The sequence below is a fragment of the Harmonia axyridis genome, chromosome 1 (genome assembly GCF_914767665.1).
Source record: "Harmonia axyridis chromosome 1, icHarAxyr1.1, whole genome shotgun sequence".
Lineage (NCBI taxonomy): Eukaryota > Metazoa > Arthropoda > Insecta > Coleoptera > Coccinellidae > Harmonia > Harmonia axyridis.
In genome coordinates this window covers 6,917,625-6,945,543 of record NC_059501.1, presented here as the reverse complement: position 1 = coordinate 6,945,543, position 27,919 = coordinate 6,917,625, and the positions used below count along the sequence as shown (strand labels likewise).

Here is a 27,919-nt window from a genome sequence, read left to right as displayed (position 1 = left end):
AAAAGAAGCAAATTGAAAGCCAATATGTATTTATAGTAACATGCATCGGGTCGATAATTCAAGTCTCACACTGTAGCGGAATCTCAAGGTCTTCGACGTCATGATTCACTTAGAGCCTGCTGGCTCCTACAAAGATTCTGATTCGCTTGAGAATAATAGCGAAATAGTCATACTTTCGTTTTTAAATATATTGAATTTGAAATACTAAAATTTGAATTAATCGAGGAAAAAAAATCCGAGAGTGCATATTCATTTATGAGCCAATTGGAAACCATAGAACAGTAGTATGTATTATTTGTTATGTTATTTATTATTTTATCTAGAGTACTTTGTGAATAATTCAAAAACTGAAACAAAAAGTATGCTTAGAAAAAATCGTGAATAGTAGCAGTAGTAAACTAGTGAAATGAAGGTGACATTCAATTGGAGAAGTAAGAACATATAAACAATCTAAAATAATATATTGTACTGATTTGGTATCAATTTAGAGCAGTGTTATAGGACAAATGTTGAGTTCTTTGTTTTGATTGTGGATTTAGAGCAGGAGAATGTGTAATTTTAGTGAATATTTCCCTCCTGTCAAAAATTCTATGTATCTCGAGAACAATTATCGAAAATTACAGCGAATATTTCCCTCCTGTCAAAACTTCTATGTATCTGGAGAACAATTATCGAAAATTACAGCGATAATTGCATTGTAGGAAGCGAAACTGCACTGCGATAATTGTTCTGTTCATAGATGCATAGTTTCTATGCATCTTACACAGTTCGAATCTATGGCAATTCCATTCTACATCAGTTTGACAAGTGATGTAACAGTTTATTCGGGAAATATTCCCCCGAATTACACTCGTGCATCAAAATGACCGGATAATTTCGCATTCCAGCGTGTTTTCTTTGAAAAACTGCATTCGGTCATTTTCATTTTTGGAGAAAGAGCCCTCCACCTTCGGTGTCGGGCTCTTTCTCCAAAAATGAAAATGAACTCATGCAGTTTTTATGACAACACGCTGTCATGCAAAATTATCGGTAATTTTGATGCACTTGTGCAATTACCTACGATAATTGCATTGTAGGAAGCGAAACAGCACTGCGATAATTGTTCTGTTCATAGATACTTAGTTTCTATGCATCTTACTCAGTTCGAATCTATGGCAATTCCATTCTAAATCAGTTTGACAAGTAATGTAACAGTTTATTCGGGAAATATTCCCCCGAATTACACTCGTGCATCAAAATGACCGGATAATTTCGCATTCCAGCGTGTTTTCTTTGAAAAATTCATGCAGTTTTTATGACAACACGCTGTTATGCAAAATTATCAGTAATTTTGATGCACTTGTGCAATTACTTACGAATATTTCTCTCCTGTCAAAAATTCTATGTATATGGAGAACAATTACAGCGATAATTGCATTGTAGGAAGCAAAACAGCACTGCGATAATTGTCCTGTTCATAGATGCATAGTTTCTATGCATCTTACACAGTTCGAATCTATGGCAATTCCATTCTACAACAGTTTGACAAGTGATGTAACAGTTTATTCGGAAAATATTCCCCCGAATTACACTCGTGCATCAAAATGACCGGATAATTTCGCATTCCAGCGTGTTTTCTTTGAAAAACTGCATTCGGTCATTTGCATTTTTGGAGAAAGAGCCCTCCACCTTCGGTGTCGGGCTCTTTCTCCAAAAATGAAAATGAACTCATGCAGTTTTTATGACAACACGCTGTTATACAAAATTATCAGTAATTTTGATGCACTTGTGCAATTACTTACGAGAATTTTATCTTCTGGTTTTTGCAGAGTATGTGAGTAAGCTGGGGCTGTATAGTTCTGCCAAATAAAAAAAAAAAAACAATTATATTGTAAGAAGCAGAAAGAAGTCTATATCCACCATAAAGAAGTTAAAGATATTCACAAAGGAACAAAAGAAACTATAAAAGATCTTGAAATCAAATTTTTCTTCACAGAAATGGGGATGTAAGGACTCAAGGAAAATTTTCATTTAACGGATTACTTGAATTATATTCTAGGAATCCCTAAAGTGGAATCTCAAACTAGTTTAGGTTACAGTACACTAGTATAGTACAATTTTCACCAGGAATTCAATCCATTTAGCTCCTGCAATTCAAAAAAATCGATTAAAATAAAGTATATTTTGCTTTTATCAATTGATTGTTTCATTTTCGTTCTTCCATTAAAATTAAAATAGCAATTTCCAACTTCCATATTGACCGAAACGATGAATCGTTCACATCGTTGTCAATGGATGCTCTTCATTACCTACCGAAGAATAAAGAATGTATACCTTCCAAAAGAGGGGGCATAGAAGTACCTGAGTCGAAGATTTATGGTAGGGTGTTGGTCCTTCGAATAGGATAGCCAATTAAGGTGGCTTCTCAATTATTATTTTGTTACCGGGCTTCTCTGTTCGAGAGATCGATCATTGATGAGGGAGCCATGATAGGAAGTGCCATATTGTTGAAACTAATCGTTTTTTTTCTTTCAGGGGGTGGGGTATCGGACAAAGTTGTTAATTGTTTTTTATTTTGGTGTTAAAGAGCTGATAATGGTTGTAAATGAATGGACGTTGGGTTCAATCTGTTCCCATAAACTTAATGCCTATTTAGTGTAAATTTGGAAACTATTGTTGAGTTTTTTTCAATACAAATGGTCCGTCGGATCCACAGACAATGGTCATCTGTCGTTCTTTCAATTTTTTAAACTACCTGAAAAACATTTGCTAAAAAATAGATAAAACACTGACTTGAATTATCTCTGGTTCTGGTCATTCGATTTACATGAAATTTTGAATGAAGAGAAGAAATTGTTATTCTTCAAACAGGAACATATTTTGAGAACCTCTAGTACGACTTTTTTTATTGACAAATGTAATCTTCAAGAACTAATTATTTGTTGAAAGTTTCTAGTTCTTATCAATTGAGTTTGGACAGAATAGAATTGAAGACGAATTTGTCATCAGCGAGTCGTTTGGGATTGAAGGCATATAAATGATACTGGGAACTACCGCTAAAAAACAATTCAATTGAAATTATAGATCTTAAGTTGAAGACCTTAAATCTCATGGATGGTTTTATTTTAATTTTACTTTTTTTTCGTATGAAATGTGTTGAACCCAATCACGTATTCCCCAAGGGAACGTTCCAGGCCCAACAATTTTCTACAATTTAAATTTCTTCATCAAAAGTGACAAATAAGGAATGAATTATTGAAATTTGCGTCAGCTTATTCATTAGGAACGGTGTAAAACACTCTTTACGATCACGTACGTTGAAATTCTTATATACAATGCGGGATAATTGCAACTGTCAGTCCCCCTTTTCCAACTGCCCTAATTTTTACCTAATATGGCAGATGATGTAGATACCCCGATCCTGCCTACTATAAAGAGCCAAGAAAAAGGAATATACGACACACAGGATGCTCGTATTTACTATAATATCTTCGCCATGAATTCCACGAAGTCTGTTGACATGTTGAATCATAAACAGTTTTAAAGCTACCCGTTTTATCGTGTGTGCGGGAAAAACGTTTAGCTATGTATTTTATGAAGGCGCAGCCTGGGATACAAGGTTTGTGCAAAAATATCCGAGACCAGGTAGGTATTTTTCTTTCTATATATTGGCGTTTCAATGCCAATATTTTATTTTCTATATCTTGCTTATTGTTTTAATTCTGCTGACTAGATAGAGTAGGAACTCATTATAATTATTATTCCTATGCATATGCCCCTCTTTATGATTTCTCCGTCTCATTCGATTAACTACATTTCATATCTATTTTGCTTTTAACTGATCATCTCTTACAAATCTCCTCAGACTGAGATTTATAATTTTTTATTTCATCATTTTCATTATCTGCAGAATTTTGCTACCGTTCAACGAAATAGTATTATTCCATTAACAGTTAATGTTGACTTTGTGGCGAGGCAGAATGTTCGACATCAGAACTTAGTGAATTTTCATTAGAAATTACGGAGCAGATTAAGACACATGAATCTACATGTTTGTGGTCATTAGTTTTATGGTTGCCAAGACTGAAATGAATATTCAGAAAAATTATTAAACTGTTTCAGCCGTTACTAATTGAGAGTTGATTATGATCAAAACAAATTTTATATTTTCTATATTTTTACAACCAAAAATATAGTGTTGACAATTTGGGGATTAAATTGTATGAATGCGCAGTTCCAAACTCATTTCCAGTTCATCATCAGACACTGATTCTAAAAATGGTACAGAGTATTTATGAGGATTCAGGTACAAAAAGGTGATAAGAAACTAAAAAAGGCCATATGGTGACGAATAAAGATGGGGAACACTTTTTTAACCGTTATGCAAAATGTGTAAGATTTCAGGTATTATTAGAACATATTAAATATTTTGGTATAACACAGTTCAGTTTGCTCATTCATAATTTCATATTTTCTATTTAATAGTTTATAAATTTAGATGGAGCCTGAATATTCGAGTATCCTGTCTCTTGATACCACTTGTATTATAATAATAATTTTATTGATCTCTTGAAACATAACAAAATGTGTATGAGACAAGTCAAAATTATACAAAATTAAAAACTACTTCTAAACGATCCAACCAGGAACCTATTATCCATAAAATATTCTTTAATGCTATAATAAAATTTACAAATCAATTCACATTTTACTAATTTTTGAATTCTTTCTTTCCCAATAATTTTGCAACTGATGATACATGATTATATAAGATTAGATAATTGCCTGATTGTTTGAGAAGAAAAACACTGAGTAGCTGAATTTCTTGTTGAATAATCATAAAAATCAGGTAGCTTAACCATAAAGAGTTCATTTTCCTCAACATAAAGTAAACATTTATATATGTACAAACAGCCGATTGTGAAAATTTTATGTTTTTTAAAAAGCACCCATCAAAACACCAAACGTTTCCCTGTAGTGTTTCTAATACGAAAATGTAAATATTCCTTTTTCTTGATATTGATTATCAGTGCATTAGAGCAATATCAACTCTCAACCCTACTAATCAGCTCATTGCAGAATGTCCTGAGCCCCCAGTACTCTGTGCCGAGACCACCATTGATGTGTCATCAACAAATATGACCAATTTTACTTCTAGGTCACGACTTATATGATCCGGTAAATCATTTATGAAAAAGAAGTAATAAAAGCGGTCCCAGAACAGAGCCCTGTAGAGCCCCATAATTTCCATATTGTCAATTGCAGGGAAAGGGTGATCATTATCTTTGTAATGAGTTACAAAGGTGGAGTTTTGTTTATTTCCAGTAAAAACCATTGGATGGTTATTGAATCTAGTTTCAAATGACAGACAAGACGTTCATTCAAAAGTAGATTGAACGAACACCGAATGGATTTTTCCAAAAATAAGCGATTCTTCACTTTTGCGATACATTGCATAGATAAAGCAACTATGATAACTTTACCCACGATTGATAGTATGAAAAGGACACATATGGAATAGAAAGGCAGGTGACTCAACTAATGCTGTATAGGAGAAATCCAAGAATTAATACTTCCAACGAATTTCGCAATACTCTTGCAGCCTTCTAGGCTTTGCTGCAGAATTATGCACAAGCAACAAAGAAACCAAACAATAATCCTAGAAATCAAAACATAATACTACAATGAAGGGAGATCCCAATAACCCTCTATCTTTCTAGGCGCTGTTGCCAACTTGTGCAGAAAAATCGTAGAAATCCGAGAATCACGACTCCCTATCCTCAAAATCAAACTGGACAATCCCAGCACAAATTTCCCAACTTCTCGACCGTCCTCCGTACAAGAACAGACGGAAGAGATACCGATACAGAAATATCAGCTGGCGGCTCTTGTCGCCGTCACCTGCCGTCGTCAGTGGCGACGGGGCGACTTCAAAGTCGCCACCACGATGACGGATGTCGCCAGACTACAACTTTGGCCGACCGGACCATAATTTCGCTCGGAGATGTATTTTAATAAGCGCATAAATTCCACGAAATGAAGGAAACATTGTGCCGCGGCCGCTTCCGAGCATGCGGGAAGATTAGAATAGCTCGTCTCGACCTTTACTTTTACTTTGGGATGCTGCGAGTCCAAGATGGGGACGAATGGGAGAGAGAGACAGCATCCGTGCCTACTAGATACTAATTGGATGGCGGATACCTGAATGAGTCTTATCGGTTTTTGTTATCTGATGGTTTGATTTGAGACTTTTTTTTTGAGTTTGTGGACGAGAAGTGGATGTGGATCAATTTATTCGACTATGGAATCAGTTCCTGCTAAGTTTGATTTTCACCTTTCGACTATTTCGAAATTTCATTATCCTGAACTAGATCAACCTTATTTTATCACTCCCAACTTTTCAATATCCAATGATGGCAGTGCCGAATACTTCCAAGTATCGAGAAGAAGATTCGACTACCTTTCGAGAATCGAGCACACATATTCAAGAATCGAGAACTCGTATTCGAAATATTGTTATTTCTTCATAACATATCGAATTTTTCCTTTGTAGACGTTGCCAGAACTATGAGTTTCTCTCTTTTTGTGGACACAATCCTAAGTTCGACGAGTATATTATAACATTGTCATTTTTCACTACTTTGAAGACGAGAAGGGATTCTTTTACATATAGAGGGCAACTTGAGTTGTTCAGGTAGAACTTTTTGAACTTAAATTTGAATTTATTCATCGAAAATTGCTTACAAAACTTGTACAATACTTATAATTAACTTGACAGAAGCATGTATTTCTATTTTGATTCGATACAATCGAATTGTATGCTGAATTATATAGTTCTTCTGTCCCTTTTAATAATATTCCATTAGGTCTACAACTTTGCTTCCGCCGTTTTGCAATAGATCGCAGTAGCGGTAAGTGGTAGTCGAAATGAATAGATCGTAGATGTCTTAAAATAAGCTTAGGTATTTGTAAACATAACGCCATCGAAATATTCGTCGATTTGTGTGTGAATCATAAAGTTATTCTCGATTGATCATGTCAGCTCACGAGCCAAATTCTCGTCATTTTCGGGAGGTTTTAATTGTCTGCTTCAATGTGAAGTAATCTTCGGCTGAGGCTCGTCGAATGCTCTCAAATACCTATGATGAGGCCGCTACTAGTGAAAGAACGTGCCAAAAGTGGTTTCAACGCTTCAAGAACGTTGATTTTGACGTCGATAACCAGCATGGCGGTGGAAGAGAGAAGGTTTTCGAAGATGCAGAATTGGAGCATCACTTGATCAAGACTCATGTCAAACGCAACAAGAATTGGTAGGATCATTTGGAGTGACACAACAAGCCATTTAAAAACGCCTGAAAGTCATGGGAATGATTCAGAAACAAGGAAATTGGGTGCCGTACGAATTGAAGCCGACAGGTGATGAACGGCGATTGTTTGCTTGTGAACAGCTGCTTGCAAGGCAAAGACGGAAGGGATTTCTGAATCGCATTGCACTGGAGGCGAAGTGTGTTCATTACGATAATTTCAACCGCAGAAAATAATGGGGATATCCCGCCCATGCGTCCACGTCGACGGTCAAACCGAATATTCAAGATTCCAAGGTCATGCTCAGTATTTGGTGGGATCAGCTTGGCTTAGTGTATTAAGAGTTGTTGAAATAGACTCAAGCGATCACAGAGACGAGAGACATGATAAACTGATTTAACAGTATGACATTACTCGCTCAGATGAATTATACTTTCATCAGAGGGAGAAAAATGAAAAAATTAATTTTCATTCCCTGTGGAATCAAAAGTACTTATATCGCAAAAGTATTTTAGTTTAGTAGAGATAATCGAAATACCTCATAATATCAATAATTATCATAATTCAAATAGGCCCAGTTTTCTAGAAACGTCAAATAGGTACTCGAACTTGGTACACCTTGTACATAAACTCTCACACCATCCAGATAATACATCAAAAACTCCTTTCTTCGTCTAGAAAAGGAGAATATTTCATACCAACTTCCCATGGATCAATGAAAAATGATACAAAGAGAACAAGTAAACAGCAGCTCCAACGTTCCTATAGATTGCTAAAGGGATAAAAGGCTTAACGCTCAACTCTAAAGTACACATTCTGCAATTAACACGTTACAGTCCTTAACAACAATGCCATAATTACAGTATCGCTCTCAATTAACCGAAGAATCCTACATGCAAAAAAGTGTCCATAGATTTATGTCTGTCTAATTGAAGAAGCAAATACACGAGAGGTTTTTGTAGACGAGGCCTAATGAATATTTAGCTACATAAATTGCCGAGTATCCCACCGCTCATTTCATATAATTAACGATTACATAATACAAAATTTATCGTACCGATAATATCTTTATGGTAGTTTTCATACCTGATATTTAAGTTCTCGAGATTTAATTGAGTTCTTAGGAGATCGAGGATAGGAGCGAACATAAATATGGCGTTTAATTGTATCAATCGTCGAGCGAGAAACCGTAAATCCTGGATTATCATAATTCATCTTGCGAATGATTAAACGCGTTCGACTGCATTTAGAAGTCCGATAGGCCATTGAAGGATCCCTGAGGAAGGGTAGACATATATGGGAAGTAGTTGTTATACAACCGGTTGAGGAACAACATAATTAAATTTGCACATTTACACGTTGGTTTATTCTTCACTTAAATTGCAGAGAAGTTGATAAATTGCATGGTTTGAAACACAGGTTTTGAGATCGGAGATCTGAATCAAAGTTTGAAAAAATTCTTTTCTCCGAAATTGTCAAGAGAACTTCGTATTTGCTTTTGAAATAGGCTTCAACCTTGGCAATCACTTCTTCATTAGAGCTGACTTTCTCTCCCCGGAAAAATCTTTTGGGGTCTTCAGTAATCAATGGGGACCAGATCTGGAGAATAAGCTGGATGGTCAAGCAGTTGGATGCACAATTCATTGAATTTGACCACGGGTTTCATCGATTTGTGACAAGGAGCATTGTCTTGGAGAAGGGGAATTTTTTAATTATATTCCTTGGTGTTTAGCTTTTCAGATCTTCCAATATGGTGAGCAACTTGCTTGTGTACCGAATTTCATGAAGATAACTGTCATAGTTCCAATTGAATGTTTTATGATTGCACACGTCTCAAAACGTGAACTATTCCGTTTTGGAAATAATAACTCAAAAAAATAATTATGGCTATAAGAATTGTTCAAAAATTCTTTATCTCTTTAGCCGAAGTATTTTGGTTTCATTTCAACTACAACAAAGCAAGAAACATTAGGACAAATCAAAGATTGTATCAAAACTGCAATTTACCCTAAAACTGATAACCCCGGAGCATTCGTTGAGTATTTATTACCCTACCTTTCAGTTGACCTGACAGTTTAGCTTAATTGCTGGTAAATATCAGCCTAGTTAGCAAGAATGAAATCCACCTATGTTGGCATTCCGGCCCATACATAGAAGTAAACACGCCAGCAGTGACAGTTCAGTACAGTTTTCACTAGTACGTAACATATCCAGTACGAAATTTCAGATTGAGGTAGGTAATTCAACGTTATTTGAACAGAGAAGTGAAAATTGATGGTATTCAAGTCATTGATAGGAATTTGACTTTCCGTTGAAAATGTGTTCAAAAGGATAAATTTCTATTTGATCCCACTTGCTGCGTTGAAATTAGTTATAGTTCAATCAACTTGTTAAAAAGAATATGAATGTAATTATACAAATGAAATTCTTCACCATCACTCAAAAAATAGTAATTGCGTTAGCAGGATTATCAAAAAATTGTATTGGCTTATTTAGAAACCTACCAAGTCGAGTTTTCGACTTGGCTCTCTAAGATTAAGATTTAATTGAGGAGGTTCCGTTTCACTGCGACCTTGGTCTATTGTGCCACCATCAGAGCTATTTTCACCATAACGTGTTCTACAGCTCGTCTTCCAGTTCTAGAGTTCTAAAGAACTCTAGTATTTGAGATGACTTCAAGGAGGCTAATTCCTCACTCCTACAAGTTTCTTGTCCAAAGCAGATTTTTCGTAGGTTAGTAATGGCGAGGCATTCCGTCACCAGCTGATCCGGAGTTTCTTCCTCCTCCCACAGGATCTGAATCGTCATTTTCTGCTAAAACCATTCTCATGAGGTGTTTCCTGAAGCGACAATGACTTATGAGGAATCCAGTGAGGAGGTGTAGTATATTCTTGCTAAGATCCAGATACTTCTTGGATCTCGCAGTGTCAAAGTTTCGAAGAATTTGGAATGATCCAACCCAGGAAGATTCCGCCAAAGTGTTTCTCTTTGGGTTTTTTCCTTCTCCTGAATTGGCCCCCTAGATACTCTTATGTTAGGCCCATTGAACACATCTGGCTCATTATGGAAGAAAGATAGCTATATATACTCCATCCTCCAAATACTCTAACAGAAGTCCGGCAAGAAATAGAACTAAACTAGGTTGAGAGACGAAATCGATCATCTCATTAGGAGTATATTCTTGAGTGCATAAGGTATCCAGGAAGCCCAGGACATTGTTTCACATATTTTATAACTATTGGTTTATTCTGAAAGTTTGATCAATTACTCTCCTACCCTTCATTACCACTAGATGTTCTGTTTTCTACTTTATTTAGTATAAATATCAATTTTTGAGAAATTGTACGGCCAATTCAAAACCGTAAAAAGTCCAAAAATGCTATAAATTCAAGTCAATATTCCGATTCCATCCGAAAAGCTCTATAGTCCATCCATCTCATAAACAAATCGACCACGACCAGTAACCAAAAAACCGATTTTTGAAAAACCCTGCGGCCAATTCAAAAACCTAAAAAACCGATCAAAAACGCTACAAATTCCACACGGAAAAACGTCCAAGCCCCGAATTCATTTAAAAGCACCATTGTCCATCACCTCATTAACAACTCTAACGCTCCGTGCATCTCCAACAACCGTAGAAGCGCCAATAACAATAACTCCCGATTGAAACACAGCCTCCTCTGATTGAATTTCAACGGCCGTACGTTTCCAAGTCCGAGAAGGAAGTCCGGATTTATTCGCAACAAATTGCCGTTGTGCACTCGGTATATTAGTTTATGCCGTTGTGTATGGATGCATGTGATCAATGTAGCGGCTAATACGTGCACTGTCGCGTCGAGATTTATGCACTGGCCGAGTCGATTGTCTGGCGTTTGATACGGGCCGCATTGGCCGCGTTCGGCCGTTCCTTATACGATGTGGCTCGGTGTCGCCCCGCAAAAACTGGATCGATTATAACGTGAACAACCGACTGGGACGAAGCGTTAAGAGCTTCATCATCGGGGCCGGTGTTTATGGGTTTGGAGGAATTGCAGCGTTCGGGCGTTATGTTGAAAGTGTAACGTTTCTATTTGGGTTGGTTGGTTTATGGTTGGGCTGTCCTTGAGTTGAGCTGTTTATCGCGTATATTTTGAATATGTACTCGAGTTTAGTTATGCTTCAAGTGTCTTTCAGACAGAGATAATTGCAATCGAATGAGGGAATTAGAAATCAGAGAGCCTGGTTCTCCCTACATATCATCAGTGAACCTTCCTAGTGACGAGATGATAATGATTATTAGCATCGAAAAACCTTCATTACGATACTAAGTAGAAAAGAAGATTGGAAAAGGAGTCCACAATCCTAGTTCTCAAAAAAATACCATCAAATGGTACACAGATGGTTCCAAAAACCATGACATGGACTGGCACTGGAGTATTTGGGATTTGTACCAAATGCTCAGTATCGTTAGGCCGCTGGCTAAGTGTCTTTCAGGCAGATATACTTGCATTAGAAAGATGTGTAGAAACCAACCTAGCAAGAAACTATCAGAAATGTGATAAAGCGATAAATTCTGATAGTCAGGCTGCAATCAAAGCACTGAGCTCACATATCATCGATTCTGAGATGGTGTTGGAGTGTCGAAGAAAAATCAAAAAAATAGGCAAGAATAACAAGGTATTTTTAGTCTGGGTTCTCGGCAACTCGAGAATTAGAGGGAATAAAGAGGCCAACACACTTGCCAAAAACTTTTCTGTGGTATAGCCCATAACTACAAGAAGAAGTTACAAGAGAAGGAAAAAAACCGAAAGAGAAACACTCTGGCGAAATCTTCCTGGGTTGGATTATTCCATAAAGTTTCTTCTAACTTTGACACTGCGAGATCCAACAACTGTCTGGATCTTAGCCACACTATACTACACCTCCAGACTGGATTACTCACAAGGCATTGTCGCCTTAGGAAACACCTTATGAGAATGGGTCTAGTGGAAAATGACGAGTGCAGATTCTGTGGGGAAAAGAAGAAACTCCGGATCACCTGGTGACGGAATGCCTCGTCATCACTAGCCAACGCAAAATCTGCTTTGGACAAGAAACTTGTAGAAGTGAGGAATAGCCTCCTTGAAGCTGGAGCGAACTGTAGATCACGTTATGGCAAGAATAGCTTCATAAAATTGTTGTACACCTTAAAGTTTTTTTTATGAGAATAATCAGTGGAACCATTGAATCCATATCCTTAGATATTCCGCATATTATAGACAGGTCGGGGTCAAGAAATCTTGGGTAAATTCCATTTTCACCCGAACATATTCCCAATTGTATCTTACCTCCATAATACTAGAACTGCCAGATTAAAGTCACGCAACCCTTTATGGGTTAATACCTTCCTTCAATCTAATGAAAGTAACTAGGAAATTTGGCGATCGGAATGGAGTTCTTGTAATGTCTCCAACAAAAGTCTAATCGTTGATCTTCCAGAGGAAGTTCCAGGTTTCAATATTCTTAGGAAAATCGACTCAAGCCTGATCATGGTCGTTGCAATAGCATGCTCTTCAAATCGCATTTTATTGAAAGCCCACTATGTCAGTGTGGTGTAGAAGATACCATTGACCACCTGGTGAATAGTGGTTCAACTTTTGGTGAAAAGGAAGGATGTAAAAGATTTTGTTTGGATAAACATGAAACTCTTCAATATCAGCTCATTCTATCGAGTTGAGGTTTTCGCCAATGAGTTTCTCATAAAAATTGGCCCTCAAACACCGATATTAGTTTTTCTCTATCTAATATAGAAATACTACTCCTCATACAAGAGAGTCCAATTTGGCCCAACCTGTACGCAGAGTTAGTTGGGTTGATTATTTGAACGGTGTTATTTTCCATACCAACAGGCATAATGTAATTTTTCAAATGGAAAAACGAAAAATATTTATGTGTGTCACTGAAAAATTGGAAAACTCATTATTTGTCTTTTCATATATATGAATGTCGAAAAACGTTTTTTGTCACCTGAAACTTTCGAAGCACCTGAAACTAAAAATTCACAGTTGACAACTGCACGATTCCGGCAATGTTAGTCATCAAATGGCCTGGATTTTCCCTTAACGGTGAACGGAGGAGCTGCATTAGAAGTCCGGTCTTTCGCGAGAGAGAAGGAAAAAATGAACGATCGGAGCGCCACATGCATTATTCATCCTGCGCATTATTATTGTTCAAGCTCACGATTTACGCATGCAGCGCGTTATTACATATTTATACAGTCATAATTCTATTTATAAACAATAATTGTTAGAGCTACCGTTCTCTTCTCGGACAGGTATTTCAATGCCCTTTTGATTATTGCCTAGATTCTTCGATAGCTGGTTGTGAAACATAAAATTGGATCGGGTTAGCCGAGAAAGGTCAGGGCGTTCTTGATACACAGAGACTTGGGTATTTTTCAATTTTGATTAGGAATCTTCGGCTTACTTTGAAATTTATGACCAAAAACTCAAAGAAAATCACCTCATTGCCCTGGTGGGATAAAAATATGTTGCTTATCCGTTTCCTATGTCCTTTGAATTTACAGACACTTGTTGAGATTTATTTTCACCTGTCGAAGTGTCAGCTGTTGTATTCAAACGTGAAAATCTTCATGATTCGCCTGCATCAGTTTTCCTTTTTATGAAGAAATTTTCCGAAGAAGTTTGCTCCGTCATAATAAGATTATGATTAGTTTCGAGAACATGCAATACACAATAAAGTTAAACACGGGTGATAATAGAGAACATAATAGAAAAATTCACATTATTTACCTCAAATAACTAATCAACTGAATGCACTAAACCTACTGACTTATCTATGTGAGTGAAAAAGATAAGGAAGAAAGTATATGTAATGGAATTGGCAGTGCCGACAAAGAGACTCTTTGCGACAAAGGGACAATTAAATATTATATTGATATTATTTATTTATCTTATTGTTCTGAAAAATTAGAGAAATTGCTATCAGGGGTGCCGCCGATTCAATTCGATTGGTTCGGTGCTTTTACTTGAGAAACTCATTAATTTTTACGCGATTGTTTATCCTCAATTTGGCATTTCGTCGGCTAAGAGTGTAAATCTGCTAAGTCCATTTTGAACAATTTCACAGGAGACCAAAAAAACCGTACAGTACAGTGTTATAATAATAATAATAAGAGAGTTTATTCATGAAAATACATTCAATAGAGTTTATTGAATGTATTTTCATGAATAAACTCTCTTATTATTATTATTATAACACTGTACTGTACAGTTTTTTTGGTCTCCTGTGAAATTGTTCAAAATGGACTTAGCAGATTTACACTCTTAGCCGACGATTTATAGCCCATATGTGAATAATAATTGTGCCGACAACATTCGGATCAGCTTGTGCCCTTATTTTGATTTAACAGCTTGTTGGATTCAATTTTCGTACGATTAAATTAATGTATGTTGTGACTTATAATGGATATTTCTTCTGGGGGGATGAATCCCCCCTATCCCCCCTTGGGTACGCCACTGTGCCCTGAAATGAATCTTGTAGACTTCTTATATTTCAAACAACCACTTCGAGAAGTGGTCTTCAGTTGAGATATTATAGAAAGTTCTCAGCGAGTACTCAATTTGATCCTTGAAAATGTGAGCAACCTTTTTTGTGTCCATTGTGGTGCATTAGTTGGCACGAGTCTAATATTCGCGGTATTTTTCGACATAGTAGTATGGTTAATCGGTTCCTCATGAATTTCTATTGTCATTTTAACGGAGACTGAAAAAGTGAACGTTTGTTAGATATTGAGTTTTTGTCATACATTATACTTCAATTAATCCGAAGATGACTCTTTAAATTGTTGGTAATTACTCGTTTCATTGAGTTTCAAAAAAAAAAAACCATTTTGAACACTTCCCGATTTGAAAATGATATACTCAGTTTAATTGTTTTTTTTTTGTAAGGTGAGTTATTTGAAACTTGAATAACTTTAAAAGCGCTGCACATTCCATGCGTAAATCTATTTATATTTGAGAGTTTAATTTCCGAAGTCAATTTTGAAGTGAATTGTTAATGATGTAATAGCAATAGTAACTTTTTATGGCTTGGAAGATCATTTGATGGATTAAGATGGAAAGCTATATCAGCTGCAGCTACGATTGCAGCTCCATTCCCTTTGCACCATTTTTGAAGTGAATCTCAAGAATTAGAATGCGTTGTAAAGGGTGTTTTTTTAGAGCTATAAAACTTTAAACTGCAATAAAACAACGATGCCTTATTCGATTGACATGAATTTTATTAATCCGCAAGATAATCTTGTGGCATTACATTTTAAATATGATTTCTGGCATATGACCGCCACGGTTGGTTCAGATGTAGTCCAATCTGGACGTCCAATTTTCGATGACTTTTTCCAAAATTTGTGACCGTATATCGGCAATAACACGGCGAATGTTATCTTCCAAATGGTCAAGGGTTTGTGGCTTATCCGCATAGACCAATGATTTTACATAGCCCCACAGAAAGTAGGCTAGCAGTCTTAAATCACAAGATCTTGGAGGCCAATTCACAGGTCCAAAAGGTGAAATTAGGCGGTCACCAAACTTGTCTTTCAATAAATCGATTGTGGCACGAGCTGTGTGACATGTTGCGTCGTCTTGTTGGAACCACAGCTCCTGGACATCATGGTTGTTCAATTCAGGAATGAAAAAGTTAGTAATCATGGCTCTTTACCGATCACGATTGACTGTAACTTTCTGGCCATCATCGTTTTTGAAGAAGTACGGACCAATGATTCCACCAGCCAATAAAGCGCACCAGTCAGTTTTTCTGGATGTAACGGTGTTTCGACATACACTTGAGGATTAGCTTCACTCCAAATGCGGCAGTTTTGTTTATTGACGTAGCCATTCCAACAGAAGTGCGCTTCATCGCTAATGGACGTAGTGCGCGATACGTATTCCGCACAGAACCATTATTTTCGAAATAAAATTGCACTATTTGCAAGCATTGTTTAGGCGTGAGTCTATTCATGATGAATTTCCAAACCAAACTGAGAATAAATCACTTGACAGCTGTTAAATCGGCGCCATATTGAATAGTAATGCCAACTTAAAGTTATATACCTCGAAAAAAAAACACTCGTTAGAAACATGTATCGTGTCATTTTTAGTAATGAAATTATCAAAAGATGACAGCTTCAAAAGCAAAGGCTGATCAGATAACGGGCTATTGAAATCTCTTATTGGAAAACCTTTAGATATTGGAAACGATGGACCTTGAAATATTTCCATGATTTTCAAGCAAATTCGTGTTACAAACTCTCAAATCAATTCACTTTTGTTCATATCTAAGAGAAACTCAATAAGAGTGAAAACTAACAGTTGCTTAATGCGCACAATTCCCAATATTCTTTTAGTGGCGATTTTCGCAGTTAACTCGATTTCGATAATGCTTAGAAACCTTCCAGGATCCTTCGCAATTCCCCGCAGACTGAAAAAAAATTGCAATCATCTACAATCTTGAACAGAATAAGGTGACAGATACAACATTCTCTTCTCTCCTTATCTGGAAAAATTGAGGACGTTTATGGCATTCACCTGAGATGGTATTGAGACGTATCCATAGAGAAATCTGCGGAATCTGTTCGTTTTAGGGCAATTGTTCTTGTCGAGATAATGGCTTCAACAGCGATCTGACACTATGTATCAGAGATGAAGATTTGCGTCACCTTTGAAATTGAAATTGGCATCATACGGTTATAGGTGCTCCAGTCGCAATTGATGATTCATCAGGTGCAATTTTGATATTGCAAGTATTGTTAACTCAGATTCTTCAGATTGGATTGACGTTACTTCAAGAAACGTCAAATTTTTTGAGTGGTATAAAATTAATCAGGGAGGCTAGGAAGTATTCCACATCTCCATGAGTCGAAAAATGTTTTTTGATTCTCAGAATGTTTACTCAAGATTCATAAAAATTGGTCGAATTATGTCCAATTTTCAGTAGCAAATAATTGCTTATTTTACCACAAGTCCATAATGAATAGCTATTATTCCCTAGAGAAGTAACTCAATAGGTCCCAGGCCTGACGTACAAATGGCAGAGCCAACTCCATAGCACTTTTTTTCTCGTTAGTACCTAGCTTCAAAAGATGAGTGTTAAAATTTCGAAACATTTGAGTTTAGATCTAGATATTCAAGGTAAAGTGACACCAAATTTGTTGTTGTTTGAAAAAATGGATAAAAACAAGTTTCTTATGTAGATAAAACCCTTTTTTTGATGGAAACAAATACGGTGCAAGCAAAGCAATGTGATGATGAGCGTTATTCAAACTCTGCTCCATCAAAACCAACGGTTAAAAGGTGGTCTGCTGACTTGATCGAAGAACCAGATGCTGAACGCTCTGGTCACCCTTACACCCTAATTCATCAGTATTTTCAAACATCAAAAAGGTCCACGTAATGATTTTGAGCGATAGTAGTTTCAAATTGCGTCTGATGGCTACGAAGATATAAGAAGGCAGTGTATTTCCTATTTTGCTTGAACATTTGTCCATCAGAAAGGTTTGCTCGAAATGGTTACCGCGCTGGCGCATCATTGAGTTCGAACGCACTTTGAGCTGAAAAAGCGGAGAAAACTGGATTTTTTGCGTTAATATGTGACATAGGATGAAACCTGAATTCAGCACTACACTCCTGAATCAAAGAAAGGGTCAGCTGAATGGAAAGCAGCAGTTAGTCAAAGCCACCCGAAGCGACCAGAGTTTCAACATCAGCTGGCAAGGTAGTGACATTGTTTATTCTGGATATTCTAGGTCTATTTTTCATTGACCATCAATACTGAATAACAGATGAGGTTATTGGATTGAAAAAGAATGCTTTAGAAAAAGAAATTTGGATCTAGTGAAGAAGCAATTGCCGAGGTTGAAGCCTATTAGGAAAGCAAAGACGAATCTTCCTACCGAAAAGTTAGAGAAACATGAAAAACATGTGCGCCAAATATGAAGAAAATATACAGGGTGTTTCGCCTGTTATGGCCCCAGAAGGAAATTAGTAAAATTCATAATAAACTCGGTAACAAAGCCAGTGAGATACAATAAATGTGGTGTATCTATAGAACCACCTCGGTGTCCTTTATTCGCATTCTAAGTATTTCCTGTTTTCCAGATGAATACCCTGTATAAAGAATCACCTGGCTCAGTGGATTCATGAACCTACCAGCTCTATAGATATGTTGGACATATGGATCTACTAGTTATTCATCTACCAGCAATAAAGAACTCCCAAAAAATTAGATTAGGCCACATAAAGTCCAGAATCATGCCAGGTCACCAGAAAGTCCAGAATCACCCATACCAAAGAAATCAATGATCGAAATCTCTACGCATTGAAGTTTAGAAGCAACGAGTACAATAGTTGCATTATATATTAGATGTAGATAAAAACTAAGACTAAGAGATCAATACGTTAAAAAAACGAAAAGATACCAGAGGAATGGGATGTTGTCATTTTGAAATAATTTCTTACAGAATCAATATAAAATTCATTGATTATTATTTTTTGTTATAGAGTGGATCTAGCTCAAACTAGTCCACTAGAGGATCAACCATCTAAAAACCATCTAAGTGGCCTCATAGATCAACACAGTCATTGATATGTAGGCTTTACGCATCTACCAGTTATGCATCTACCAGCAATGTAGACCTGCCAACGGACCTCATAAAGCCCAGAATCACTCGAAACCACCACAACCCAAAAAACCTCCACCTTGCCATCATACCCTAGGACCAATCTAAAACCCATCCGAAAGAAATCAACGTACGAAATCTCTACACGCCTACGTCGATCGCTTCACGTCGCAACGTACACAGCTAGCTAGCACTACTGTGTGCCAGATGGACGGACAAGGGTTATCAAACGCTCATGATGTATGGAGTTCAATTATACGGTAGCATGGCATTGTTTTAAAGGTTGACAGTAACATTGATTGATGGTACATCGGTGCATGGACGCATGTAGCTAAATCGTCCCAAGAGTCCAAGTTGCGGACGAAGGCGTTTTTTAGCAACGTGCCAATGGCGACGAGCGTACAAGCCGGTCAGCGTTGCAGCGCGGACTGGACGTTTTATTGAGGAATCAATTTGGGGTTGACTCATGAATAAGGGATGACGGGCAATTGGAAGGTTTTTTTCGGACGATGCCGTATTCGCGGACGGAATGCCGTCGTTGATTTGTTTCGAGGCGTCTTTGGACAACGCGAAGCAGGAACTGTAGACGGAGATACGAGGTCTGCTCGGAAAGTGAGGCAACTTATATACCAACTGTCAAATAAACTGCAACACCCAGAAGGAGTTGATTGAATTTTATATATATATATATATATTTTTTTTGGTGAAACATAGATAGTATAGCAAGGAGTAAATGGATGAATCAGGAGAAAACAATCGTGAGGCTTTTTTCATGTAAACAATTCTTGTCACTTAAATATTGTAGTCGTTTTTTGCAAGTTTTTTGAATTTAACAACAAACCAGCTGTTCGAGGAGATCCAAAGTCGATGTTTAATTGTTGTTAAAATGCCTAGAGCACATTTACGCGGAATTTTTGCTAGCTGAGTGAATTTGAAAGAGGTCGAATTATTGGTATACGGGAGGCGGGGTTGTCATTTCGAGAAATCGCTAACCGTACGAACAGAAATCCAACTACTGTTATGAGATGTTGTCAAGCGTGGTTTGATTATGCCCAAAATCGTCGAAGGGGCACAAATGAAGTTCAATATAGACCTCTAAGATTTATGGCCATAAGAGACCGATTTCCGACAACTCGATCTCTGGCTGATGAGTGGTTAGGAGAACAAGGCCATCCTGTAACTGTCCGAAAGGTTTACCACCAGATAAGGTCTTTTGGACTGCAGCATTATTAATCCCATCTTGTGTTACCTCTGACGGTTGAGCATACAGTGGTGCAGAGAACGTCAACATTGGAATGTGGAATGTCATCAGGTCGTCTTTTATGATGAATCGCGGTTCACCTTGGGTACAAATGATGGCCGAAGAAGGGTTGGACGACGTCGGGGAGAAAGACGTGAACCTCAGTTTTATGTTGAGCGTCATATACACCGGACAGTAGAACATGATAGAACACGGCGAATGTTGTCTTCCAAATGGTCAAGGGTTTGTGGCTTATCCGCATAGACCAATGACTTTACATAGCCCCACAGAAAGTAGTCTAGCAGAGTTAAATCACAAGATCTTGGAGGCCAATTCACAGGTCCAAAACGTGAAATTAGGCGGTCACCAAACGTGTCTTTCGATAAATCGATTGTGGCACGAACTGTGTGACATGTAGCGCCATCTTGTTGGAACCACAGCTCCTGGACATCATGGTTGTTCAATTCAGGAATGAAAAAGTTAGTAATCATGGTACTATAACGATCACCATTGACTGTAACGTTCTGGCCATCATCGTTTTTGAACAAGTACGGACCAATGATGTCACTAGCCCATAAAGCGCACCAAAGAGTCAGTTTTTCTAGATGTAACGGTGTTTCGACATACAATTGAGGATTAGCTCCACTTCAAATGCGGCAGTTTTGTTTGTTGACGTAGCCATTCAACCAGAAGTGCGCTTCATCGCTAAATAAAATAAAATGGACGTATTCCGCACAGAACCATTATTTTCGAAATAAAATTACACTATTTGCAAGCGTTGTTCAGGCGTGAGTCAATTTATGATGAATTGCCAAACCAAACTGAGAATAAATCACTTGACAGCTGTTGAATCGATCGCCATCTTGAACAGTAATGCCAACTTAAAGTTATATACCTCGAAAAAAAACACCCGTTAGAACATTTCTCCTTCGAATACGGTTACCATAAAATTAAGACGACTTTCCAATCAAAAAAATGTAAATCTCTCCTAACATCCCTCATATCTCAGATGACGGAAACACATCTCCGCCAGAAATTTACGAGCTCCAATTCGATCCGACATCAAAACATTTCTATCCTTCATAATCGCTCGATGAAAAAAAAAATCCCGGAGCCATCCATTCAATCAGCGACAGAGTCGCGACAACCGGAGCAGATCATTTCGACGTTTTGTTTACGACCGTTCCCAGCCTAGACAACCTTATTGACGATTCCACCCACAGCCTATTCAAATTGGAGACTTATTCGTTATGGAAATCGTCGGGTTTTCACGTCTGCTTTCGAGCCGCTTGGTTTATGTTCGGAATCGCTCAATTACTACACTGGTCGAACATTAATCAGACTAAATCATAAGAATTGTTTTTAGAGAAAAAAAAATTAAGCCTCCCTGGAAGTAGTTTTCGTTCTGTGAATTGTAAAAAAAAATACGAGGAGTGATTTGGCGTCTGAAGATTTCGAGCTCTCGTTGATTTTGATTGTCTCAATAGTACTTTTTCAATCCAAAGGTCATGGAAAAAAGGAAAGTAATGGATTTTCAACAATTTTCCCGTTTTCAATGACAATCATGGACGCCTTATCGTTTTTCAATAATTTTGCCATCAATGACGTCATCAATGCAACTATGCACCACTTGAAATAAAAGTTGACATGTTCGCGAATTTTTTCGGAAAGCTTTACCTTTATTAGATATTTAATTTATTCCTCAACTTATCTACACACTGTTCATGTATATCTTCGGCTTCCTTCTCCAACAAAATCAAAAAATGTTTAACATTGTAAAAACAAACCAAAAAAATACGGCCACTTCTCGTCCAGCGTAGAACGTAAAGCCACGCACTCTAGTTCGAAGTAGTTTCTCGGCTCCCACGCCCAAAATCGTTCGAAAATTGCCGGTAATGAGCGGGCCTAATGCGGTCCACGATCAATCATCCCGATGTGGGATTCGGATGTGAACATTTCTTGTCGTTTCGGATCGAGTGGGATCCCACTATTATTTTAATTTAGATCGGATTTTTTGGCGAAGAGTTATCGACGCGGTTTGAGGTTACAGCGTTTTTGTTAGAGACGTGTGGGTTTTGTCTGCTTGGAGGCTTCTAATGAGGGTACTAATTTGTTCTGTATATTGTCTGAGATGTAGAGGATACGAGGTTGCAAATATCGAATGAAGGTTATGCGTCTGATTTGGTTTTTTGAGGCGCAAGTTTACATATTGATGAGTTTCGTATAAAAGTTCTCGATGGCCACCTTGCCAACCGGATTTGTTCTCAATAGACTTTTTCTTCTGAGTATGTAATATCCCGAAACTGAAGTTCATTAAAGATGGAGATAAAAAGATGCTAATCAGAAGCGACTCGTTACCTATACAAAAAAGAATGCTACAAGTTATGTATTTTTCATGAACAATTCTATGAATTTTTTTCTCTGTCTACTTGAAAGCATGCGAACGTAAAATCCAGTTTATCGTCAATACTAATTTTTGTCATAAACCAAACGAGACTAGTGCAGTCCGAAACGAATTACATATGAAATGATAATTTTGTGTCAGTATACAATAGAGCTTTGGACTTTCAATCCAGGTCCAGTGTTCAAGCCCCACTCGGACCTTCATTTTTAAAAATATTCAAAAGTATAATAGAAGAATAATTTATTTTGAAAGATTGATTTACCTGAGCATTGCAAAATTAAACACGAATTTTTATGGATTTTTTGGAAACGTACTGTAAAACAGTATTCAGATCAATTTTGGGAGAGAAACTAGTCTCTGTACCTGACAGTACCCAAATTGTTAGTTTTTAACGAGCCCGGGTAGCTCAGTCGGTAGAGCATTGGACTTTTAATCCAAGGGTCCAGGGTTCAAGTCCCTGCTCGGGCGATTATTTTTGAAAATTTCCAAAAATAGATTAGATTTCGAACTTTGTGCAAGATTTAGAATTGACAGTGTTATCAGAACCGAAGAATATTGGAAGAAAAAATTAACCAATAATTTCGTTAGAACAGATCCGATCTAGTTGAGATTTTGCAAGTCAATATTATAAAATAACAATTTTGAGTTTCAGATTAAGATTCAATTCAGGAGGTTCCGTTTCACTGCGACCTAATGGTCTATTGTGTCCACCATCACTGCTATTCTCTCCATAACGTGATCTACAGCTCGCCTTCCAGTTCCAGAGTTCTAATGAACTCCAGTATCTGGGATGGCTTCAAGGAGGCTAATTCCTTACTTCCACAAGTTTCTCGTCCAAAGCAGATTTTGCGATTGCTAGTGATGGCGAGGCATTCCATCACCAGGTGATTCGGAGTTTCTTTCTCTTCCACACAGAACCTGCAATGGTCATTTTCTGCTAGACCCATTCTTATGAGGTGCCCTCTGAGGAATCTAGTAAGAAGGTGTAGTATATTCTTGTTAACATCCAGATACTTCTGGATCTTGCAGGGTCAAAGTTTCGAAGAAATTTTTTGGAATGATCCAAACCAGGAAGATTCCGCCAGAATTTATTTCTTTCGGTGTTTTCCTTCTCCTGTGAATTGTTCTTGTAGGTACATTTGCCTATACCACAGAAAGGTTCCGAGCCGATGAAAAGAGTTGGTGCTCCTTTTCTGGAAACTGTGTTGGCCTCTTCATTCCCTCTAATTACCGAGTGGCCGGGAACCCAGATCAAAAAGACCTCTTTTCTTGAAAGCTGGCATTGCCAATGGAATGAACTAGCGCTCAATAGCTTCTTACTTCTTGTCTTTACTTTAAGGATTTATATCCCCTTGCAATGACTTGATAAGTGTTATTCAGAATCTTCTCCATCGAAAACAACAGCTGAAAGATGTTCCAGCGAAAGAAATTTGGCTCTAATGAAAAAAAGTTCCAACAATTCTCCAGTAAAGATAGCTATAATTATTTATTAACCTGTGATATAATTCACTTGTATGACTGATATCTTAGACAACTATTGGTCCATCCTGAAGAAAGCATACCATAACTTTTATGATATGTAATAAAGACTTCTTCCGGAAAAACCGTACGATACTAATCAATTCAGCATATAAACCTGCCTCGAGCCAATGGAAATATACGGCGGAAAAGTTAGGAAAACTTGCAATAAAACTCCTATGCCGGGCATGAAACTTTGTCATACAAATTCCGAAAAAAGGGCTTATTACTAGATGACTTACGGAATAATAAACTCCGAATGTCCACAAGTTTAATGTGGTTCGTAACTTTCAAGAGCTTATGCATTATTCATTTTGGTCGCTTTACCTCTCTTCGTCGGCCGATGTACATTTTAGGATACGGGTTAATCTTCATTTTAGATGATAATTTATTGGATTTAGTGCGCTCGACGTAGTGTTGGTCCCTTGTAACCGTACCTGCAACAAGAATGACATAGGTGAAAAACTGCTTTTCAATCAATGGGCAAGGAGGAATTATGAAATAGGTATGAGTCTGGCATAATGGTTTAGTATTTCAACATGGCAATAGCGGTATCGTGTTTTCATTTTGAAATTATTGTAACGTATGTCTCGAAAGTTTTGCCGCAATAACTTCATACAATTTAAAAATGAAAACATGGTTTTACAACAATTTTTTAAAACAGGTTTAATTAAAAATTTTATGAACAACAACAATGTACTTCAAATTAAATGTAAAGTTGCATGGTCATCCATATTATGCACTCGTCTGAATTCTACTCAAAAGCAATCATCTTAATTGTTAATTGCTTTCTAGACTCCATTCTATACTTTTCTAGACAAAATAGAAAAACCGTCAATAGATATTCCACTCACAAAAAATTGTCATGTGACATCCAACAAGTTGAGAGATGATAGGGGGACCAAGACTTTTGACGATGTGCATATTTTGACTCGCGCTGTTCTCCTGGGAAAACTCCCAAAAGCCATCCGATAAATTCTGTATCTGCGTTCAATTATGTCGTACAAACATCTTGATCACCCTGTTCCCTTCCAAATACGCTGCCATCCTCCGATCCTAGCAGTGAGATATAACCCCGATAACCAATTCGAAACCAATATTCAGACAACAGTTCGAACCGATGTAAATCTAAACCCGATTTTGTACCTTTTTATTCCAATTTTTTTTTCTTTTGGTCTTCGGCTACGCTGGGAGTTTCTCAAAACGGATACCGATGACATCCTACCTGTCAGCCGGGGGCCCATGTTGCGTTTGAGATGCTGACTATACGGGGTCGCCTTGAAAGCGGCCATATTACGAAATTCAGAGACTCGGAATGTAACAACTTTTTTTTTGGACGACAGCGTAGCGCTGGTTGACAAATGGAATTACCTGAGCTCGGGTCGTAGATATCCGAGCTTGGCTGTTTGGTCCAGCGGGCGGATGAGAATGCGAGATTTTTCAGTTTGAATGTTTAGGATTTCGTTGAACGTGGGTAGAGTTGTGTAGGTTCTAAGCGATTCAGTTAAAACGATTAATTTTCTTTCGTGTCTAATTTTCTGAGGTGATGATTGGGAGGAACGATTAGTTAATAGTTTACGCTATGGTTTATTTATTCATAAAATGATTCGTATTTTGCTATTGTGAAATGGACTAATTAAAGATTACACCATTTTGGAATAACTTATGTTTAGATTGTAACACTAGAATCCCGGTTTAGTTTAACGTACAAAAATAAGAAATAAAAGAAATCCATAAACACTTTCTCCGTTTTCTTCACTTGTAAGAGTTTATTGTCAAGATTACATTTATATACCGGGTGGCCCACCTCAGACGTGGATCTAATTTTGTGAGAGTAAATGGAAATATTCTGAAAACATTTTTGTGATGTAATTTTCGAGGTATATAACTTTAAGTTGGCATTACTGTTCAAGATGGCGACCGATTTAACAGCTGTCAAGTGATTTATTCTCAGTTTGGTTCGGCAATTCATCATGAATAGACTCACGCCTGAACAACGCTTGCAAATAGTGCAATTTTATTTCGAAAATAATGGTTCTGTGCGAAATACGTATCACGCACTACGTTCATTTTAGCGATAAAGCGCACTTCTGGTTGAATGGCTACGTCAACAAACAAAACAGCCGCATTTGGAGTGAAGCTAATCCTTAAGTGTATGTCGAAACAGCGTTACATCCAGAAAAACTGAATGTTTGGTGCGCTTTATGGGCTGGTGGAATCATTGGTCCGTACTTCTTCAAAAACGATGATGGCCAAAACATTACAGTCAATTGTGATCGGTATAGAGCCATGATTACTAACTTTTTCATTCCTGAATTGAACAACCATGATGTCCAGGAGCTGTGGTTCCAACAAGACGGCGGAACATGTCACAGAGCTCGTGCCACAATCGATTTATTGAAAGACACGTTTGGTGACCGCCTAATTTCACGTTTTGGACCTGTGAATTGGCCTCCAAGATCTTGTGATTTAACACCGCTAGAATATTTTCTTTATGGGGCTATGTAAAGTCATTAGTCTCTGCGGATAAGCCATAAACCCTTGACCATTTGGAAGACAACATTCGCCGTGTTATTGCCGATAAACGACCACAAATGTTCGAAAAAGTCATCGAAAATTGGACGTCCAGATTGGACTACATCCGAGCCAGCCGTGGCGGTCATATGCCAGAAATCATATTTAAAATGTAATGCCACAAGATTATTTTGCGGATAGATGAAATTCATTTCAATCGAATAATCCATCGTTGTTCTACTGCAATTTAAAGTTCTATAGCTCTAAAAAAAAACACCCTTTACGTATTATCTGAATTTTTCATAGAATTCCGAAAATATTTGACAAAACTTGACTGAAATAGAGAAAATATCGTCTAATACTCGATGCAGATGGCAATTCCAACACTCATGCGAATTTCACATTCCTATTGGAATAGGAGCCCTTTCTGCAATTTGTTTCAGAATATAATATTTACTTACAATAAGATATAAAAATACAGGGTGGGCCATTTGAAAAAAAAAGTTTTTGGCCATTATTTGCAGTAAATGTTTGAATATCTATTTATTATTTTTCTTGAACATCTTCTTTTCATTAAATCCCCACAAGTAAAGAGAATTTCAATAGTTTATTTCTTATAATTTTACATTAGGATACAAAAATTCATCATATCCGGGATTCTACCGTTACAGCACATCCATAGCCACATTTAACACTTCTGAAGCTACTCCGGACATCTCTCACCACCGCGTTTTTCAAAAACCCGACTCCGCATGTAAATCGCGAGCGCCTAGAAGTGTTACTGCGTATTAATTATGGCGACATACTTCAGCTTTATACACATTTCACCAAGATTATACGAATAAATCGGCCCATAAATCAGACCTGTAATGAAATACCTATATGACAAGCCTGAAGGAAGATAAGTTATAAGGAAGTTGCCGCAGAATAACTATCCGCCTGTGTGTACACTGCCTTGGAAGTTCTTGCCTCTGTTGCTGAACTCTCTCCTCTGTCCTACCCCCCACTCCCCCCCTATCAGCGTTGGAAACTTGAGGCTGAGCCATAATTGCGCGCTATAAATACGTATCAGATATGAGCAATTAGGAACTGGAGGCATCTTGCTCTAGCTACCGTCTTCCACTCGGAAATTTACAACGTAAACTTACTCCGACGTCTTCTGCTTGGTCTGGGTATCAATTAAACCCCCCAGAAATGTACAACAATGCCATTGACGTATCGTTGAGGTTATGTAGAATGAGGGGTTTCAAAAGTACTCTAGTGTGCAATTCGTCAGATTTTCATATCTCGTCATTTCATTTACAAT

At 37.4% G+C, this 27,919-nt stretch overlaps 1 protein-coding gene across 2 annotated transcripts in view; it reads right to left on the bottom strand.

Moving 5' to 3' along the window:
- The window catches only part of LOC123674946 (homeotic protein antennapedia), a 315,971-nt gene that overhangs the window by 217,452 nt on the left and 70,600 nt on the right, over positions 1-27,919 (bottom strand). Inside the window, exon 1 of one of the 2 annotated variants that reach the window (XM_045610147.1) lies at positions 24,342-24,498. The exons of the other annotated variant lie outside the window; for it this stretch is intronic. The gene's annotated coding sequence lies outside the window, so the exon portion shown is untranslated. Of the gene's footprint in view, positions 1-24,341; positions 24,499-27,919 lie in introns of those variants that run through there. 2 annotated transcript variants of the gene reach the window in all.